This window comes from Triticum aestivum, chromosome 1B, assembly GCF_018294505.1.
Source record: "Triticum aestivum cultivar Chinese Spring chromosome 1B, IWGSC CS RefSeq v2.1, whole genome shotgun sequence".
NCBI classification, from domain to species: Eukaryota; Viridiplantae; Streptophyta; class Magnoliopsida; order Poales; family Poaceae; genus Triticum; species Triticum aestivum.
In genome coordinates, this window is record NC_057795.1 from 217,696,763 (window position 1) to 217,715,278 (window position 18,516).

An 18,516-nucleotide genomic window follows, 5' to 3' on the forward strand; every position below is an offset into this window, starting at 1 on the left:
TATAAAAGACTTAGTAGACAACAACGAACATCATCTGAACTGCTGTGTCACAAAAACAAAACAAAACACAAAATCAGATCTTTGTACTTGAACTCCTCAAATTAATAGAGGTGCACTTACTCACAAACTTTTTTAATTCAAGGTTGTTGCACACATAAGAATTTAAAGCAACCTGTAGCTCTAGAAAAAATCAGGTGCCCTGTTATACCAAATACAAAACACTGGAAAAATCTTTGATTCTCATAGGCATTTTGTCAAGCACCTTGGTAGAAACTAGGGTTCTACCGGGTCTAGGCCGGAGGTTGTAGGGGAAGGAGGGAGCTGGTCGTGGGCAGACTTGCAGCCGCCGCCGGCTGAGCGCCGTCGTGCTCAAGGAGGCAGCGGCTGTGAGGGAGATGGCGCAGGGAAGGAGGCGGCTAGGGTTAGGTCTCCCGGCTCCCTAAGGAAGCCGAGCAATTATGATTGCGTCTTTGCTTGATTAGATTGATACATCTCCTCTCCTTATATAGAGAGGTTTACTTGACTCCCAAGCCCCTAATAACGATAATTGGGCTAAGCCCCTAATAACGATAAGATAGACTGGGCCACAACTAACCGGGCTAAGCCCCTAATAACGATAAGATAGACTGGGCCACAACTAACTGGGTTAAGCCCCTAACATGTCGGTCATAACATTTCTCCCCGCCTGCACAAACAGCTCGTCCTCGAGCTGGAAGGCGGGAAAGCACTTGTGGAACACCTTGACGTGATCAACCGTCGCCAAAACACCTCCGCGGAAGCTGGGGCGGGCAGGTCGCGAGCCCGACTGCAGCGGCATCATCCTCAATGTAGTCCGCAGCCTCCAAGTAAAAGAGTCGCGGACAGACGTGGTCGGGCGCGTAGGGCTCGTCGCAGTTGAAGCACAACCTTGGCGGCGACGCTCGAGTTGCTCGGCCGGTGTGAGCCGGCGGAACGGGCGCGGCGCGGTCGCGGCGAGGGGTGCCGCGGAAGCATGATCAGGACAACCTTGCGCTGGAACGTCCGGCCAGAGTGGCGGCCCAGCGGCCCGGGGCGGTGACGCCTGCTGGATGGCCACCGCGCGGCGCTCAAGCGCGCAGGCATAGTACATGGCCGTCTGGAGGTCCTGGGGTCCCCGCAGCTCCACGTCCACGCGGATATGATCCGGCAGACCGCGGACGAAGAGCTCAGCCCGCTGGCGAGCCGTCACGCCGGGCGCGTGGCACGCCAGGGCCTGAAAGCGGTCGACGAAGTCCTGCACCGTAGAGGTGAAGAGAAGACCGCCCAACTCCGTCAGCCGACTCCCGCGTATCGGCAGCCCGAAGTGAAGGAGGCAGAGCTCACGAAAACGCTCCCATGGAGGCATGCCGCCCTCGTCCTGCTCGAGAGCGTAATACCAAGTCTGTGTGGCGCCTCGGAGGTGATATGAAGCGAGCCAGGTGCGGTCCGACACGAGCGTACGTTGCCCCCGAAAGAACTGGTCACACTGATTAAGCCAGTTGAGGGGGTCCTCGGTGTCGTCGTTGGTGGCGAAGGCGAGCTTGGCAAAGCGCGGCGCCGTCTGGGTATGACCGCAATGGGGGTACGGCGCCATCTCGTTATGACCATCGTAGGGGTACGGCTCAGCAGTGCGGAGTAGCGGCACTGGGTCGATGATCACAGGGGGTCCCCCGTGGACTGCGTCGCGTCGAGGCCACCGTAGGGACCCGCGAAACTGGAGGACCCACAATACTGCGCCTGCTGTGACGACACGTGTGGCGGTCCCGAGGCCATCGTGTAGACCTGCTGAGACGACAACTCGGTCAACCAAGTCGATAGAGGAGACCGCAAGGGCGGGAACCAGACACAGTGGATCGGGAAGCCCGCCGGCACGGTCGATACGGGCCAGAGCTGACCGGCGGTGGCTGCTGCAGCTGCAGCGGGTGTTGCGGTGTCGCGCCGGGCAGTGGCAGCGGCTGCTGCGATGGAGCGTCGGGTGTGGCAAAGGCTACCAGGAACGGCGGCTGCCACTGCAGTCAGGCTGGCGATGGTGGCGATGGATGGCAGCTGCCGCGGCCCGGCAAGCGCGGCGGAGGCCACCTGATGCGGCGGCTGTCACTGCAGCCAGGGCTGGGCGATGGTGGCGATGGATGGCAACTGGAGTGGCCCGACGAGCGCGGTGGACGCCGCCTGGTGCGGCGGCTGCCACGGCAGCCACGGCGGCAATGGGCGGCGGGGGGGGGGGGGGGGGCGCCGCGAGGGTCAGCGACGGCCACTGCGGGGTGGCAGCAGGCAGCGGTTGCAGCTGCAGCGGCCCCGCGAGCGCCGCGGAAGCCGTCGCGGGTGACGGGTACCACGGCAGGGCTGGTGGCGGCGGACCGTAGGGGCTGGCTAAGTACAGCCGGATCCCCTGGACCACTGTGACCTAGTAATTGAGGACCCCGGTGACCTGCTCCGGGGTGAAGACGGCGGCAGGGGCGCGGTGGAGGGAGGCATCTAACCGATGGAGGCGCCGACGGTGGAGTCCAGCTGCGCGGATGAGGAGAGCAGCGGCGCGGACGAGGAGATCAGCGGCGCAGTGGTGATGGGCAGCGACGCAGTGGTGATGGGCAGCGGCGCGGTGGTGCCGGTCGGCAGCGAAAGCGACGAGGTGGGCGACGGCGAAGACATGATCGGAACTGAGCTACCTAATACCAAACTGGTCTAGGCCGGAGGTTGTAGGGAAAGGAGGGAGCTGGTCGTGGGCGAACTCGCAGCCGCCGGTGGCTCGGCGCCGTCGTGCGCGAGGAGGCGGCGGCTGAGAGGGAGATGGTGCAGGGAAGGAAGCGGCTAGGGTTAGGTATTTCGGCTCCCTAAAGAAGCCGAGCAATTATGATTGCTTCTTTGCTTGCTTGATTAGATTGGGGTTCGGCTCCTCTACAATACGGTTATTACTGCATAGGTGCTGTAGCTTCTAAATCTGCCGTTCATTCCAATCGAGTGGTTCTCCTTCCTCCCCCTTAAGTATCTTGTTATTAACCGGGGAAAACCACGCCGGCGTTATACGCCGCAACGGCAGTCCTCCGCCTCCAGGTGCCGGCCAGCACAATCATCCACGTAGCCGCGTAGGTGAAGTCAACACGGTGGCGACATCGTCGGAGTCCAGGGGCTATCCCGCCCTTGGCTCCTCAAGCTCCATACGCCAGCCGGCTTGGTTGCGGCTGCCGGCCCAGCCGCGCAAGTGAAAGCACGACACCGGAAACTTGCTCGGGCGTCGTAGAGTTGCATAGAAGCTGCAGAGCAAGTCTTCTTGCCACTACTTAACGAGGCCTCACCGGACCTTGTTGCTTGTCTTTCATGCTCCAGCCACCGATAGTTGGGCTTCAGGGACGTGCGATGCTCATGGTTTCCCTGAGGATCTTGTGCTTCAGTCCTACAGCTACAGGTCCTGTACAACTACAGGTCGGGGGAGCTCCTGGACCCCGACGATGTCGCCGTTGTGTTGACTTCACCTACACGGCTACGTGGATGATCGTGCTGGCTGGCGCTTGGAGGCGGGGAACTGCCGTTGCAAGTTGCAACGTCTAACGCCGGCGTGGTGTTTTTTCCTGTTAATAATAAGATAATTAAGGGGAGTAAGGAGAACCACTCGTTTGGAATGAACGGCAGATTTAGAAGCTACAGCACCTATGCAGTAATAACCGTACCGTAGAGGAGCCGAACCCACGATAACTGGGCTAAGCCCCTAATAACGATAAGATAGACTGGGCCACAACTAACTGGGCTAAGCCCCTAAAAAGCCGGTCATAACACACCTACAGAGCATTAATTTGTGCAAAGAATTAGCATGAGATTGAATGAAGCAGCAGCAAGCCACGAGTGCAAATAAGTACCAACAGCAGCTCAAGTTATTCCTCTTATTTTGTATAGGATGCACCACCAGCGCAAGTTCCTCCTCTTTGTTTTGTACAGAATGCAGGTGTTCATTCAGTTCAGAACATCACACTCGCACGCCACAGCAGGCAGCTCAAGTTCAGAATTTGTTTGCACAGAAGCAACATTAGATTGAACGAAGCAGGAGTAGGCCACGAGCGAAAACAAATACCAGCAGAGCTCAAGTTCCTCCTCTTTTTTTGTTTTTTACATGATGAACCATCAGCTTCTGTCCTCTTAAACTACTCCTGCACACACAAGAGCCATCAGCTTTGAACTACGCCTATATAGACACTCGAACGATCAGCTTTGGCATAGTTGAACTACTCAGCAATAAGCCATGTAAAAATCATAAGAAAAAACACTATTTTTCAGGCATAAACACAAACATCTTATGTGCTTATCACTGATCTCGGCTGGTAGAATGAGAGGGAGGTAAACAAAGGGCATGGGAGATGAATTAGCAGAGGAGAGAGAGAGAAAGAGACCTGGTCTCTTCGAATCAGCTGACATCGGGCCGCGCAGGTGAACTGCTGGCTCCTGTTTGAATGGCTTGTCCACCGGTGACGATCTTGGGAGGATGCTGCTGCCGCCCATCCGAGCTCTGAACTGCTGAGGCACAACCATGCCCAAGTCCGAACTACTGCTCGCGACAAACACGATCACCCCGACGCCATGGGGTTGGACTGAGGATGGCGCACATGCAACGATGGAGGAGACCGTGGGGTGAGGCCGCCGTGGCGCCACCATTTTTTGGTCGGCGGCGGCGGTGCGCTGGAATGAGGCGGCGGCGCATGTGGGGACGCAGGACCGGCGCGCTGGAAGGAGGCGTGTGGGGACGCAGGACCGGCGCGCTGGAAGGAGGCGTGTGGGGACGCAGGACCGGCGCGCTGGAAGGAGGCGGCGCTGTGGGGAGGTTGCGACAGCTTTTCCTGATGTACAATGCTTTCTATTTCGAAGTTCACACTAGCCAGGTCTGTAGAATTTGTTCCATGAGTTTTTACGCAAGGGGAAACACAAAAACTTTTAGAGCTCACTTTCTTGTGGAGGAAGTGGAAGAAGGATTAACTAATATTTGTTTTTGGCACAATAAATATATTTGAACCTAGACGATTTAACCGGTTGAACTGAAACAGTCAAACTGATTAGCATATCTAGGTATAATGAGACGTTTTAACTAGTTGAATTGAGACAGATTAGCACCAAATAGCTAGCACTGAACTGAGCTAAAATAAGAAACTGATCTGAACTAAAATAAGAATTGAACTAAAGTAAAATTAGAAATTGCATTGAACTAAAATTAGAATTTGCACTGAACACATGATTATAATGACTTGCACAATTTGTACGGAAACCGTTCAACGGAAATTAAACGACTCAAGAGATCAGTTGGCCACAACAATAACAATGTGCCAAGATCTGAAAAGATACGATGCTCAAAACTAATAACCAATAGTTGAACTCAGCATTCCACTTGGTTAAGGTATGTGCTAGTAATAACTCCCAAGGTTACAGGCTAAAACAAGATCATCATGTTCGTGTGCACACTTAGCAATATGACCGATGCACGTCATGGCCCTTAACAAGTACAATATGATAACAAAGTTACATTCTGTTTTTCCATGTCACTTAATACTTATTCAGTTTTCACTAGCATACACAAAATTGCATTGACAACATTCAGAAGTTGTAAAGAAAAATGCATGAGAACAGACAAGCAAGGGTCAGTATCGTACCTGGAGCGTACAGGCTTATGTAGGGTAGGACGCTCAAGTAGAACCCAGGCTCGTAAACCTTCTTAAGCTGTCAAGGATTGAGCTTGATCATAAATATGCCAACATCTGTGCTAACGAACATGAGAACCCACACCTTCTGCAGACCCAACAACAATTGAAATCGTCATTGTGATTGGCAACAGGTATAATTTTCTCTAGCTCAACTACCCTGTGCTGTACCTACCCTGCAGGTTCTTCAGTATCCACCTTCCTTTGACCACACATAAAGGCTGGAACCTTGGATGCAGGCAAAGTCAAGTGAAATGTCCCCCGTGGCCATGAGGGCAACCTCATACACGTTCCAGGATGGTTGGTCGATCAGGAATCAACTAAAATTTTCAATCAACTCGATATTCATCAGTACTAGCATGATTGGACAAGAAAGTATTTAATTTTAAACACTAAATGAAATCCAGATAGTCTAGTGAAATTGCAAACTGGAGCTTTAGTCACCTCCCCCTGACAAAGTGTGAAGGCTACAAGTAGTACTGCACGTTTCTGAAACATTTGACTAAGACCATAGCTGTTGTAGGACTGTGATTACTTGAATGGGTAGCCACGGTGCTGATACTAAAAAAAATGCATGTCTCAAATCAATTGAGACCAAGGCTCACTTCATTCCTTCCCCTATGTTACACTTTCTGCTTCGAGTATGTATTCAGATTTGTAACAGCACATGCACTAAACATGAAGAGTTTTTCGTTGAACTTATCTAGGTGATATATATAAACTTACAGAATTTTGAAAGTTGAACTCTTAAATTATTGTATCTTCGGGTCTGAACTGATGCAATCATATAACAATTCAAGCATTATGACCTGTAGCTCTCAAAAAAGGTAATTCCTTCTCTTCTCGTTATACCAAATAGAAAAATATTTGGTCCTCATCCGCATTTCGACAAGCACCTATAGAGCATTAATTTGTGCACAGAATTAGCACAAGATGAATTAAGCAGCATCAAGATACAAGTGAAAAGAAGTGGCAGCATCAGATCAAATTGCTCCTATGGTTTTGTGCTCCTATTTGTGGTATCAAAACCACAGTATGAACTTGTTTTTGGTTTCACCTGAATTGCAGGCATGGAAAGTATATAATGCACAAACATAATTTTTCTGTATAAAGCTCCACAAAATCAAGCACACCTTCTGCCAAATTACTAATAAAAACCCACACTTTTTCACGAAGCTACACTTAACTCGCTCCACGACAATATTCGAACTTATGCATGCAGATGAATTGAACTTTACAACAAAAACAAAATCTCTAAACCTGCCTCTGTGTTATGCTCGGCATCAACACACACTGTTCCTGTCCCACAAACAGCACTGGGACGGCGAGGCCGCCGGAGCGGTGGAAGGAGGTCCACGGCGTGGGGGGTGAAGGGCAGCGCGCGTGGAGGGAGGCCGCCGGCGTGGGGGGAGGAGGAGGGCAGCGCGCGTCATCGGGAGGAGGAGAGGGGCGGTGAGCCGAATGTCCGGAGGAGGAGAGGCGCGATCCGCCCTACATCGGTGGAAGGAGGAGGCTGGCATGTCACCACGGTAGTGCAGGCACCACCGCGTGACTGCCAGTTGGCCAGCCAAGGGTAGTGGGTGCGTGCGTGACAGCTGGGTGTGCGTGTGTGGCCGAGTGTTGGGTACTTAACCCCAGGAGGGGCGTTGTAACAGACAGGCTGTTATTTGTGAAATCACAATCCTCATCTAGTTTCTCTCTCGCTCACCCCCTCCCTCACGCTCCTCTCGTCCCCTTTCCCCTTCCTGCCTACTCGGATCCCCCAGATCCCGATCGGGGCGTGACAAATTGGTAATCAGAGCCACCGATTCCTGCCATAATTTTTTTCCGCTGCTCCGCAAATCCTCTTGGTCTTGATCCGTAACACCCACCGTCGCGGAGTTGGATCGGCTCGGAGAGGAGCAACGGCACCATCGAAGCCCTCGGTGCAGACGCGGCAGTTGCTGTCCGCCATGGACGACAACACCAGCACGCTCAAGGCCCTGATGGAGACAGTCCTCGCTCGCCTCGACGAGCAGAAGATCGACAACGACAAATGACTGGAGGTGCATGCCGCCTTCAACGCGCAGGTCGCGCAAGATCTGCGGGCGCTGACCAGACAGGTGGATCTCACGCAGGCCGATGTCGACGAGACGCGCAAGGCGCTCGAGAGGTCGTCGTCACCGCGCGGATCGGGATCGGCTGCTGTTCTCAACCCGTCACCACCTCCACCCCTGCCGCCTCCTCTGCGGCACCCATCGGCACAGCAGCAGCATCAGGGACCGCCCCCGTCCCCCCGGCTCGCCGACCAGCGTCCACCGCTGCTGCAAGTCCCGTCTCAACAGCAGAGCGAGCCGCACCACCACCACCAGCAACACCACGACAACTACATCAAGCCTCCCAAGCACGATTTTCCGCGCTTCGACGACATCGCTCCGTACCTGTGGTTGGATCGCTGCCGCGCCTACTTCGATCTCTACCGGGTACCACCATCAAGCTGGGTGACGACGGCAACACTGTACATCGAGGGCCAAGCCGCACATTGGTTACAAGCATTTCGGCAAACACATGGTGGCCTGGGATGGGAGGCGTTCTATGCAGCAATCATCGAGGAATTCGACGCCGACGAATTCGAGCTGGAGATGCACAAGCTTCTGCAACTCCGTCAGAGCGGCACCGTCAGCGAGTACCGTCAAGCGTTCGACGGCCACATGTACCACCTATTGGCGTTGGATCCCTCGCTCTCCACCAAGTTCTTCATCACGCAGTTTCTGCTGGGCCTCAAAGACGAATTGCGTGCAGCCGTGCGCCTCCAGGCTCCAACAAGCATCACACGCGCGTCAATCCTCGCCCGCATTCAGGAGGAAGAATTGAACACACCGCGGGCGCGGCCACGACCGCAACCGCAAGGCCGTCCACCTCCGGTGCCACAAGCACGACCAGGCGCGGCACCACGACAACAGCCCGACGACTATGCACGCGAGCGCCAACTCAAGGAATTTCGCCGCGCCAACGGGCTCTGCTTCAAATGTGGTGATTGTTACAGCCGGGAGCACCGCTGCAACCCACAAGCGCAACTGCTCACGATCCAGGTGGGCGCATACGGAGAAGTGCTCACCGACGACACCGTCCATGCACTGGATTTGCTCGAGCCGCAGGAACCAGCAGTTCCTCCTCCTCCGGAGTGCTGCACTATATCAGCACACGCGCTGGACGGCTCAGAGGCACCCAGTACCATCCGTCTCCGCGCTCTGGTGGGCAATCAGGTCATGCTGCTTCTGCTGGATTCCGGGAGTACACACAGTTTCATCAACAAGACCTTTGTCGAGCGCGTCGGCGCCACTACACAGGAGATCGACACATTGGATGTGCGTGTGGCGAACGGCGATCGCCTCACCTGTTCGCGCCAGGTCCCTGACCTCAAATGGTGGATGCAGGGTCACACCTTCTCGACACTGATGTATGAACTCGACACGGGCGCCTATGACGGCATCCTCGGCATGGATTGGTTGGAGAAAAACAGCCCAATGATGTGCCACTGGCAAGAAAAATTCATCTCCTTCACCCACGACGGGGAACTGGTCACTCTACAAGGTGTTCGACCAAAGACGACGCCAACGTTAGCGGCAGTTCAACCAGCTGAGTTGTGCAAACTGATTGCAGGCAATGACATTTGGGCAATGGCCATGGTGGAAATGCAGCCACCTAAACCCAAGTTTCGCATACCATCACTGACACCGATCAGTGATCTATTGGAGGAGTTTGGCGATGTTTTCGCCAAGCCCATTGGCCTACCCCCTCACAGGCAGTACGATCACGCAGTTACTTTGGAAGAAGGGGCTCAACCCACCAACACCAGACCGTATCGCTATTCTCCACTGCAGAAAGATGAAATAGAGCGACAAGTGAAAGAGATGCTCGATGCTGGGGTGATCACGCACTCTATCAGTCCCTACGCTGCTCATGTTCTGTTAGTGAAGAAGAAGGATGGGACTTGGCGATTTTGCGTGGACTACAGACGCCTCAACGACAACACGGTGAAGAACAAATTTCCCTTGCCGATCGTGGACGAGCTGCTCGATGAACTGGCCGGTGCGGCATTCTTCTCCAAGCTCGATCTGCGTGTAGGCTATCAGCAAATTCGCATGCGGGAAGAGGATGAACACAAGACCGCATTCAAGACACACCACGGCCACTTCCAGTTCCACGTCATGCCGTTCGGGTTGACGAATGCGCCAGCAACATTTCAATGCTTGATGAATGCAATCTTTGCCAAGTATACACGTAAGTTTGTCATAATCTTCCTTGACGACATTCTAGTTTTTAGTGAGACACTGGAAGAACATCTGGAACACCTCCCCCTCATCCTCAGCTTGCTTCGGGAGCACCAGCTTTATGCCAAGATGTTGAAGTGCTCTTTTGCACAAGACCATATCGACTACCTTGGCCACATCATCTCCAAACAAGGCGTCACGACTGATCCAGAGAAGACAGAAGCCATGGCTCAGTGGCCTACTCCAACCAACGCCATGAAGCTGCGCGCATTCCTGGGACTGACTGGCTACTACCGCAAGTTTGTGCCACACTACGGGATCATCGCCAAGCCCCTCACGCTGCAGCTCACCAAGAAGGGCTTCGAGTGGCCGGAGTCCGCACCGCACGCCTTCGACACGCTCAAGAAGGCGATGATCACCACGCCCATTGGCCTACCCCCTCACAGGCAGTACGATCACGCAGTTACTTTGGAAGAAGGGGCTCAACCCACCAACACCAGACCGTATCGCTATTCTCCACTGCAGAAAGATGAAATAGAGCGACAAGTGAAAGAGATGCTCGATGCTGGGGTGATCACGCACTCTATCAGTCCCTACGCTGCTCATGTTCTGTTAGTGAAGAAGAAGGATGGGACTTGGCGATTTTGCGTGGACTACAGACGCCTCAACGACAACACGGTGAAGAACAAATTTCCCTTGCCGATCGTGGATGAGCTGCTCGATGAACTGGCCGGTGCGGCATTCTTCTCCAAGCTCGATCTGCGTGTAGGCTATCAGCAAATTCGCATGCGGGAAGAGGATGAACACAAGACCGCATTCAAGACACACCACGGCCACTTCCAGTTCCACGTCATGCCGTTCGGGTTGACGAATGCGCCAGCAACATTTCAATGCTTGATGAATGCAATCTTTGCCAAGTATACACGTAAGTTTGTCATAATCTTCCTTGACGACATTCTAGTTTTTAGTGAGACACTGGAAGAACATCTGGAACACCTCCGCCTCGTCCTCAGCTTGCTTCGGGAGCACCAGCTTTATGCCAAGATGTTGAAGTGCTCTTTTGCACAAGACCATATCGACTACCTTGGCCACATCATCTCCAAACAAGGCGTCGCGACTGATCCAGAGAAGACAGAAGCCATGGCTCAGTGGCCTACTCCAACCAACGCCATGAAGCTGCGCGCATTCCTGGGACTGACTGGCTACTACCGCAAGTTTGTGCCACACTACGGGATCATCGCCAAGCCCCTCACGCTGCAGCTCACCAAGAAGGGCTTCGAGTGGCCGGAGTCCGCACCGCACGCCTTCGACACGCTCAAGAAGGCGATGATCACCACGCCCATTGGCCTACCCCCTCACAGGCAGTACGATCACGCAGTTACTTTGGAAGAAGGGGCTCAACCCACCAACACCAGACCGTATCGCTATTCTCCACTGCAGAAAGATGAAATAGAGCGACAAGTGAAAGAGATGCTCGATGCTGGGGTGATCACGCACTCTATCAGTCCCTACGCTGCTCATGTTCTGTTAGTGAAGAAGAAGGATGGGACTTGGCGATTTTGCGTGGACTACAGACGCCTCAACGACAACACGGTGAAGAACAAATTTCCCTTGCCGATCGTGGACGAGCTGCTCGATGAACTGGCCGGTGCGGCATTCTTCTCCAAGCTCGATCTGTGTGTAGGCTATCAGCAAATTCGCATGCGGGAAGAGGATGAACACAAGACCGCATTCAAGACACACCACGGCCACTTCCAGTTCCACGTCATGCCGTTCGGGTTGACGAATGCGCCAGCAACATTTCAATGCTTGATGAATGCAATCTTTGCCAAGTATACACGTAAGTTTGTCATAATCTTCCTTGACGACATTCTAGTTTTTAGTGAGACACTGGAAGAACATCTGGAACACCTCCGCCTCGTCCTCAGCTTGCTTCGGGAGCACCAGCTTTATGCCAAGATGTTGAAGTGCTCTTTTGCACAAGACCATATCGACTACCTTGGCCACATCATCTCCAAACAAGGCGTCGCGACTGATCCAGAGAAGACAGAAGCCATGGCTCAGTGGCCTACTCCAACCAACGCCATGAAGCTGCGCGCATTCCTGGGACTGACTGGCTACTACCGCAAGTTTGTGCCACACTACGGGATCATCGCCAGGCCCCTCACGCTGCAGCTCACCAAGAAGGGCTTCGAGTGGCCGGAGTCCGCACCGCACGCCTTCGACACGCTCAAGAAGGCGATGATCACCACGCCAGTGCTCGCTCTCCCTAACTTCGACAAGCCCTTCTCCATCGAGACCGATGCCTGCGACACTAGCAATTGGCGTTGTGCTGATGCAAGAAGGGCACACAGTCGCCTACTACAGCAAGGCATTGGGGGTGAAGAATCAGAAACTTTCCACTTACGAGAAGGAAATTTTGGCGGTCATGATGGCAGTGGACAAGTGGCGCTCCTACCTGCAGCGCGGGGCGTTCACTATCCTCACTGACCACAAGAGCCTGTGCACACTGGGTGATCAACAGTTGGTGACGGACGTCCAGCGCCGTGCAATGTCAAAGCTGGTGGGGCTGCAGTTCAAATTTCAGTACAAGCGCGGCATCGACAATGGCGCAGCAGACGCGCTATCCCGCGTGGGCAGCCACTTCAGCGCCCACGCCTTGTCTCTCTGTCAACCCGCGTGGATCCAGGAGGTAGCTAATTCCTATGTCACTGATCCAAACGCTCAAGAATGACTGCAGCTATTGGCGTTGCATAGCCCGGATGAGGAGGAGTATGAACTGTACCGTGGACTCATTCGTCGCCAGGGCCGACTGTGGATCGGCGCCAACACAGCTCTGCGCACTAAGCTCATCAGCGCAATGCATGACAGCGCCGTGGGTGGACACTCAGGTGCCACTGCAACCTACCACCGCGTCAAGAAGGCTTTTGAGTGGAGGGGCATGAAGCAGGATGTCGACGACTTTGTCCGGCAATGTCAAGTCTGTCAGCAAGCCAAGCATGAACTGCGCAAGCCAGCGGACAAGCTAGCTCCACTACCAATCCCCACTGCACCATGGCAAGACCTGACAATGGATTTCGTCGAAGGATTACCAAAATCCGAAGGGTATGATGCGATAATGGTGGTGGTCGACCGTTTCACCAAATTTGCTCATTTCGTGCCCTTACAGCACCCATTCACCGCGACGCAGGTGGCGCGCATGTTTTGGGACAATATCGTCAAGCTTCATGGCATTCCAAAATCCATTGTCAGCGATCGGGACAAGGTTTTCACCAGTGCGCTGTGGCGTGAACTGATGGCAGGCGCGGGCACCAAACTGCTTTATTCAACAGCTTATCACCCGCAGACTGACGGCCAAAGTGAACGTGTCAATCAGTGCATGGAAATGTACTTGCGCTGTGCAGTCCACGACACCCCCCGGCAATGGCGCCGCTGGCTTTCCTCTGCGGAATTCTGGTACAATTCTTCCTTTCACTCATCGCTGGGTTGTTTCCCTTTCAAAGCACTATATGGAGTGGAAGCCAATGAAGGAAGTATGGCCACTTGGCCGGCAGTACAACCATCGTTGCCGGACGGTGAACAGTGGGACTGGTCCCTGCATCAGGAGAAGCCGCGCACACACTTGGCTCGCGCGCAGATCAAGCACAAGAAGTTTGCGGATTTGAACAGAACGAAACGTGTGTTCCAAGTCGGAGACAAAGTTCTTCTGAAACTTCAGCCTTATGTTCAGAAATCAGTGGCAAGTCGCCCCTGTCCCAAACTAGCATTCAAGTTCTTCGGGCCTTTCTCCGTGCTCGAGAGGATCGGTCCCTTTGCATACAAACTGGAACTGCCTGGGGATAGCCGCATACATCCGGTATTCCATGTATCCCAACTGAAGCCATTCACACCAAACTACAGTCCTGTGTTCTCTGAATTGCCAGTCATTGCTGATCTGTCGTCAGACAAGACTGTACCAGTGAAGATTGTGGATCGCAGAATGAGGAAAAGGGGCAATGCACCGGTGATTCAGTTGCAAGTAGCTTGGAACACGGTGCCACCTTCGACAACATGGGAGGACTATGAGGTGCTTCGCCAGAGTCACCCACACGCAAGCATCTGGGAAGACGAGACACAAGAGGAGGGAGCACCATCTCAAGGAGGGGAGAATGTCACCACGGTAGTGTAGGCACCACCGCGTGACTGCCAGTTGGCCAGCCAAGGGTAGTGGGTGCGTGCGTGACAGCTGGGTGTGTGTGTGTGGCCGAGTGTTGGGTACTTAACCCCAGGAGGGGCGTTGTGACAGACAGGCTGTTATTTGTGAAATCACAATCCTCATCTAGTTTCTCTCTCGCTCACCCCCTCCCTCACGCTCCTCTCGTCCCCTTTCCCCTTCCTGCCTACGCGGCGGAGGAGGGAGGAGGCGGCGCGCGGCGGGGGGAGGAAGGAGGCGGCGCTAGCGGGAGAGGGAGGAAGCGGTGCACCGACGGGGAAGAAAGGAGGCGGCGCGCTGGAGGTGGGTGGGTTCGGGGTTGGTGGGCCGTGCGCGGTGGGTTCATTTTTATTCTTTTCGGTCGGTGCCGGTTCGCGCTAGTGGGCTGGTTTCGCGAAATTGTATCGCGCGCGTCAGTAACAATAGCTCTCGAAAATCCATCTCTGCCCTCAGCTCATCTGCACCCCAGCTGACGAAAAAAATCAAAATAAATACTAAAAAATTCAAAACATTCCAATTTATTTTTGTGCGTTAGAAAATTTGGTGCGTGAGGTCGGCTTCAATTTTCAAATCATTTGAACATCTGAGGAGCTCTCAGAAAAAAGACAAATTAGGGGTCTGTAAAAATGTTTACTGTTATGTACTGTTTTGGCCCGATTTGTGTTTTTTGCTAAGAGCTGCTCAGATGTCCAAATAACTTAAAAATTTGTAGCGGTCCTCACGCATCAAATTTTCTATCGCACAAATTTTTTTGGAATTTTTTGAATTTGTTTTGAATTTTTTACGATTTTTTTTCTAACCGGGTGCAGATGAGCCTCGGCATCGAAACGCCAATAGCTCTGTCCTATATATATAAACTTTGAATTTTTACCTTAGCTGTCATTGTGGGCAAATACTTCAGAATACTCTTTTGAAGCAGAGAATGCACCCTTCTCCCATAGGATTCCTTGCACCATATGACAAAATGCATAGCAAAGAATTACTGTAGATGTGCAAGGCTTCACTTCTAGTTCATCATGATTGCCAATGCCAGACTCCTTAAATATTCGTCATCCTCATTTTGAGGGTGACATTCCTGCATGTAAACATCATTAGCATCATATTCATCCAAAGTACAGTTATCATCATACTCTTGTTTTTGTATATCAAAGAGGTTATTTATGATGGCGCAAGTACGACGTCGTTCGTCTTCCGTGACCTTCAAACTTATCTTTTTCTTCAAACTTTTCTCCCAAGTGATCTTCATCGTGAAGAAGCTCTATGCAATAATTGTATATAGAGTACACCATATCATGCATCCAATCAATTATCGCATCTTTGTTGTGGAGTTGAACAACATGTTCATGTCAGATATGTTGCTCTTTGTAGACCTTCTTACTTCCATCTGGTTCATCATCCTTTGAGGCTATATCGATTTTGCAAACATCAACTATTATTGGCATGGTGCAGCCATGTTTTTCTTGGATGTGGAACTTCATCAACACATTTCTTCCTGTGTGCCATGCTAGGATAAAAATTTCTCACTATGTCACGCACCAACCTGTTTGCTGTATTTTTAAGTATATCACAAGAAGTATCAATGGATGATACCGGTGTTTCTGTTTGCTTGGTGTAATACTCCCATCCTTCTTTTGTTACCTGCAAATGCTTAGTATAAATTTTGACAAACTGCAAGTAGTGTCAGGATCAAGATGAAATTTTTCGCTCACGTTTTTGTCATTTTTGCACTTGGAGTAGATTTTAATACGATCATAATCAAGTTATATTCCTCCTCCACCTCCTTTATCTATTCCCCAAGTGCTATGATTCTCATTGATTTCATCTAACAATTCCCAACATTGTTCAACAGGTTTGTCTATAAAAGCTCATGTCGAAGCAAGATCTAAATTTCTTCTACATTCGTTATCTAGTCCCCCATAAAATAAATTTAATAGCAGCCATGAAGGCAAATTATGATCAGGACAATTATGCAGTAGAGAGTGGTACCTTCGACAAGCCTTAACAAGACTTTCACCTGGTTTTGGTTGAAGTTCACGCTCATGCACCTCGCTCCATAAGTCTTCCTTTGTGAGAAAAAGCGATCCAAGGTTGCGCTAGGCAATATTTCCCAAGTGTCAAAAGTACCTTCTGGGTAAGTTACTAGCCAATTTTTTGCCTCGACAGACAATGCATGATAGAAAAGCTTAAGTTCCATTTCATCATGAGTAAAGGCATTTAATTTGGAAGTCTCACATAAATCTTCAAATTGCTTCAATTTTTTATATGGATCCTCCATACAATAACCTGTGAATTTCTTAATGTGCGGCATATCGAGTATACTTGGACCAATTTCATAACTTCCTTCAGTGTCTGTACCAAAGGTTTCAACATTCCCTCTATTGCCTCTTATCTTGCAAGTCTCTAGTGGTCCTATATAGACATATTGGAAGACATGATGAGTAGATTTTTTTTCTAAAGTAAAAACAGTAAGATAAATAATAACTAACAAAATAAACTATGAGCGAGTTGGAAGGTAACATCAAGTGCTATGCTCCTCGGTAACGGTGCCATAAAATGTTTGATGACCTGCAAGGGTGGTGTTGTAGCAATTTCATGATAAGTAAGTGTGGAATCCCACAAGGAGCGAATAGGATGACACTACAAACCCCGCAACAACGTTGTCATCCACACAGCTACGTTCGCACCCAGACATTAGTTTGGAAATAGTTTATTATATCGGTTCCTAATGGAATGATAATAAAGGGGGGTTTAACTCGACTACACACTAGGAAAATATAAAGTAAACTAGAACACAAAATAAAAGGGTTTGCAACTTGTAGTATTGAATAGATCAAAAGGCATTGTTGAAAGTGCAACCAATCCTCAAGTGGTTTTGGTAATTCATAACAACACATAGCTCATTGAACTAATATCAATTCAAGTTAAATATTTCAGAAAGTTCAATGATTGGCATGGCATTGACTAGAGATGTGGACCTCTCCAAATGCTAAGGACAAAGATTGGCAAAAGCTCAAGACTCTTCATTTTCATTTTGATGATCCAAGATCACATTGAGTCTATAGGAAAGCCAATACTATTAAAAGGGGATGAGGTGTTGCCTAATGGTCTAGTTGCTCAAATTGCTTAGTGGTATTGCTCAAAAACCCTCAACCACTTTCTCATTTCCACATATGTCCAAAACCCAAAGCCAAACTCGGCCCCACCGATTTGATCTATCCGGAGCCACCGAGTTCAGTTGACATAGCCACCGCCATAAACCCTAGACAGATCGGTCCCACCGAGTTCTCATTGCAAAATCTCGGTTTCCCTCCGTAACGTTTCGGTCTCACTGAAATGAGCCATCGGTCCCACCGAGTTCTCATTGCAAACTCTATGTTTCCCTTCGTAACCTTTCGGTCTCACCGAAATGAGCGATCGGTCCCATCGAGTTTGCCTGACTAACTCTCTGTTTGCTCATTGTTGAAATCGAAATCACCGAGTTCATGCAATCGGTCTCATCGAGATGAGGTTTTGCCCTAGCCCTAGCACATCAGTCCCATCGAGTTGATCATGTCGGTCCCACCGAGATTCCTAACATTCACATTTTGAACTAAATCGGTCTCACCGAGTTCATCTATTCGGTATGACCGAGTTGGGTCAAATGTGTGTAACGGTTGGATTTTGTGTGGAGGCTATATATACCCCTCGAGCCCCTTCTCAATTTAAGAGAGAGCTATCAGAACGTGCCTACACTTGCACTACATATTTTCTAAGAGAGAACCACCTACTCATGTGTTGAGACCAAGATATACCAATCCTACCACAAGAATCTTGATATCTAGCCTTCCCCAAGTTGCTTTCCACTCAAATCCTCTTTCCACCATATCCAAATCTGTGTGAGAGAGTTGAGTGTTGGGGATACTATCATTTGAAGCACAAGAGCAAGGAGTTCATCATCAACACACCATCTATTACCTTTTGGAGAGTGGTGTCTCCTAGATTGGTTAGGTGTCACTTGGGAGCATCCGACAAGATTGTGGAGTTGAACCAAGGAGTTTGTAAGGGCAAGGAGATCGCCTACTTCGTGAAGATCTACCCGAGTGAGGCAAGTCCTTCGTGGGCGATGGCCATGGTGAGGTAGACAAGGTTGCTTCTTCGTGGACCCTTTGTGGGTGGAGCCCTCCGTGGACTCGCGCAACCTTTACCCTTCGTGGGTTGAAGTCTCCATCAACGCGAATGTATAATAGCACCACCTATCGGAACCACGCCAAAAATCTCTGTGTCGACATTGCATTTGCCTTCTCCAAACCCTTCCCTTTACCTTCATATGCAATGTTTTACTTTCTACTGCTACGCTCTTAGAATCGCATGTGTAGGTTGATTGCTTGACTTGTGCTAAGTTGCTAAAATCTGCCAAGAC

The 18,516-nt window shown here is 51.1% G+C and overlaps 1 long non-coding RNA gene across 4 annotated transcripts; it reads right to left on the reverse strand.

Annotated features, from left to right (window-relative positions):
- Nucleotides 1-3,858: 3,858 nt before the first annotated feature.
- On the reverse strand, nucleotides 3,859-7,286 carry LOC123116655 (uncharacterized). Of its 4 annotated transcripts, none has more exons than XR_006457143.1 (4): nucleotides 6,933-7,286; nucleotides 5,848-6,568; nucleotides 4,377-5,760; nucleotides 3,859-4,136 (listed from the first exon to the last, which is right to left on the reverse strand). It is a non-coding gene; the product is annotated as an uncharacterized lncRNA (long non-coding RNA). The 4 variants fall into 4 exon arrangements; XR_006457142.1 differs by having other exon boundaries at nucleotides 5,625-5,760; nucleotides 6,933-7,282; XR_006457144.1 differs by having other exon boundaries at nucleotides 3,859-4,864; nucleotides 5,625-5,760; nucleotides 6,933-7,282.
- Nucleotides 7,287-18,516: the final 11,230 nt, after the last annotated feature.